The sequence below is a fragment of the Pongo abelii genome, chromosome 11 (assembly GCF_028885655.2).
Source record: "Pongo abelii isolate AG06213 chromosome 11, NHGRI_mPonAbe1-v2.0_pri, whole genome shotgun sequence".
NCBI classification, from domain to species: Eukaryota; Metazoa; Chordata; class Mammalia; order Primates; family Hominidae; genus Pongo; species Pongo abelii.
Genome location: NC_071996.2, coordinates 57742384 through 57745540, shown reverse-complemented (window position 1 = coordinate 57745540; position 3157 = coordinate 57742384). Strand labels below are relative to the sequence as shown.

General features: G+C 34.5%; 1 non-coding gene across 1 annotated transcript; it reads right to left on the bottom strand.

The window, feature by feature from the left end:
- Positions 1 to 654: 654 nt before the first annotated feature.
- On the bottom strand, positions 655 to 757 carry LOC112132426 (U6 spliceosomal RNA). Its single transcript, XR_002914199.2, has one exon. It is a non-coding gene; the product is annotated as a U6 spliceosomal RNA (small nuclear RNA).
- Between the last annotated feature and the right edge of the window lie 2400 nt (positions 758 to 3157).

The window sequence follows — 3157 nt, the reverse complement described above, 5'->3', positions numbered from 1 at the left end:
CATATGTAACAAACCTGCACGTTGTGCACATGTACCCTAAAACTTAAAGTATAAAAAAAAAAATAAAGAATGTTGACTATTGTCCCCCACTTTCTTGTGACTTGTAGAATTTCTTCTGAGAGATCTGCTGTTAGTCTGATGAACTTCCCTTTGTAGGTGACTTGGCCTTTCTCTGGATGCCCTTAACATTTTTTCCTTCATTTCAACCATGGAGAATCTGACGATTATGTGTCTTGGGATTGATATCTCGTGTAGTATCTTAGTGATGTTCTTTGTATTTCCTGAATTTGAATGTTGGCCTGTCTTGCTAGGTTGCAGAAATTCTCCTGGGTAATATCTTTAAGTGTGTTTTCGAAGTTGGTTCCATTCTCCCGATCTTTTTCAAGTACTCCAATCAATCGTAAGTTCAGTCATTTTACATAGTCCCATATTTCTCGGAAGTTTTATTTCTTCCTTTTCATTATTTTTTTCTCTAATCTTGTCTGCCTGACTTATTTCAGCAAGATGGGCTTCAAACTCTAACACTTTTTCTCCTGCTTGATCGATTCAGCTATTGATACTTGTGTATGCTTCACAAAGTTCTCACGCTGTGTTTTTCAGCTTCCTGGGTCATTTGAATTCCTCTCTATACTGTTCATTCTAGTTAGAAGCTCCAGAAATATGGAACACTTCACGAATGTAAGTGTCATCGTTGCGCAGGTCCCATGCTAATCTACTCAGTGTCATTCCAAATACACTTTATGCTGCCAAAGCGAGCACCCCTTTCTTTTCTTGACTTTGTGTTTGATATTCTCTTTTTCTCTTTTTCAAATGGGAAATCTGAAGCCATTCATTGAGACCATTTATCTTTTGCAATACAAATGTTAAGAGCTATTACTTTTTCTTTGAGTACCGTTTTAGCTACATCATATAAATGTTGCTTTTCAGTGTTTTTATTTCTCAGATCTAAATAGTTTGTATTTAATCTAGTGATATCTTTATTGAATGATAAATTATTTAAAATTATTTAATTTTAAAACTTTTAAATTTCCAAATAATTAAGTACTTTATTTTGCAATTGACTTCTAATTTAATTAAAACATTCAGATAAGAGAGTGATATTTTTCTTCTGACTGAAGACATCCTTTAATATTTCTTATAGTGTAAATCTGCTAGTGAGAAATTATTTCAGATTTCAGATGTCTGGAAATGTGTGTATTTTGTCTTCATTTTTGAAATATATTTTCAGTGGTTATAAAATTTTAGATTGACAGATTGTTTTTTCTTTCAGAACTTTGAAGATATCTTCCCCTTGGGATAGTTAGAGTAGTGTGACAGGTACTAGGAAAATGGTGTGGGTAGCTTTTATTCAGGATTCTCAGGTTCCTGAGTTTGCTACCTTATTTTGGGGTGTAGACATTCATTCTGTTAAATGTAACAGTGGGTAATATCCTGAAGCCAAATGTCATAGTGAGCTGCTCTTTTTCCTTTTTTGTAATATTCTATAGCCTATGAAAATCTAAAATTACTTCTGAATTTTCTCTACAACTCTTTCTCACTCCACTTATGTTGGGCACCATCTTCATAAGACACATCAGTTTATTTAAGTAGTGTATCACTAGTTTAACCCGGAACGAAGCTCTTTGACTGCTGACTGCTCAGTATGAGTTGGAGAGGTGGAGCAGAGATGCTAAGCAATTAGAATGAATGCAGTATTATAATGCCCATGACAGTTAATTTTTAAAATATAATTTCAACTCTTATTTTCAATTCCGATGATATAGGTTCAGGTTTGTTAGATGGGTATATTGTGTGATACTGAAGTTTGGGGTACAAATAACCCCATCACTCAGGTAGTAAGCATAGTACCCAATAGGTAGTTTTTCAGACTTTTTCCCCCTCCCTCCTCCTCGACTCAGGTAGCCCTCTGTCATTCCCATCTTTATGTCCATGTGTACCAAACACTTAGGTCCCACTTATAAGTGGTACCTAAATTTGGTATTTGGTTTTCTGTTCCTGCATTAATTTGCTTAGGATAATAGCCTCCAGCTGCATCCAATGTTGCTGCAAAGAAATTATGTCATTCTTCTTTATGGCTGCATAGTATTCTGTGGTGTATATGTACCAAATTTTCTTTATCCAATCCAATGTTGATGGGAATCTAAGTTGATTCCACATCCTTGCTATTGTGATCGTGAATATCTGTGATGAAAATACAGGTGGAATGATTTAGTTTCCTTTGGATATATACCCAGCAATGATATTGCTAGGTTGAATGATAATTCTATTTTTAGTTCTTTGAGAAATCTTCAAATTGCTTTCCACAGTGGCTGGAGTAATTTACATTCCACCAACAGTGTATAAGTATTCCCTTTCAAAGCAGCCTTGCCAGCATCTGTAATTGTTTGACTTTTTACTAATAGCCATTCCGATTGGCGTGAGATGATATCTCATTGTAGTTTTAATTGCATTTCTCTGGTGATTAGTGATGTTGAACATTTTTTTCACAAATATATAAGTTGGCCACTTATATATTTTCTCTTGAGAAATGTCTGTTCATGCACTTTGTAAACTTTTTAAAAGGCTTATTTGTTTTTTGCTTGTTGAATTGTTTAAGTTTCTTACAGATTCTGGATGTTAGACCTTTGTTGGATGCATAGTTTTCTTCCATTCTGTAGGTTGCCTGTTTACTCTGTATAGTTTCTCTTGCTGTGCAAGAGCTCTTGAGATTCATTAGGTCCCATTTGTCAATTTTGGTTTCTGTTGAAATTTCTTTTGAGAACTTAGTCGTAAATTCCTTCCCAAGGCCAATGTCCAGAATGATATTTTCTAGGTTTTCTTCTAGGATTCTTATAGATTGAAGTCTTACATTTAAATCTTTAATCCATCTTGAGTTAATTTTTATATAAAGTTAAAAGTGGAGATCCACTTTCAATCTTCTACATTTGACTAGCCAGCTATCCCAGCACCATTTAATGAATAGGAAATAATTTCCCCATTGCTCATTTTTGTCAGTTTTATCAAAGACCAGATGGCTGTAGGTGTGTGGCTTTACTTCTGGGTTCTATAGCTTGTTCCATTGTTCTATGTGTCTACTTTTATATTAGTAAAGAAAAAACCTGTTTGGGTTACTGTAGCCTCATGGTATAATTTGAAGTCAAGTAATATAATGGCTCTG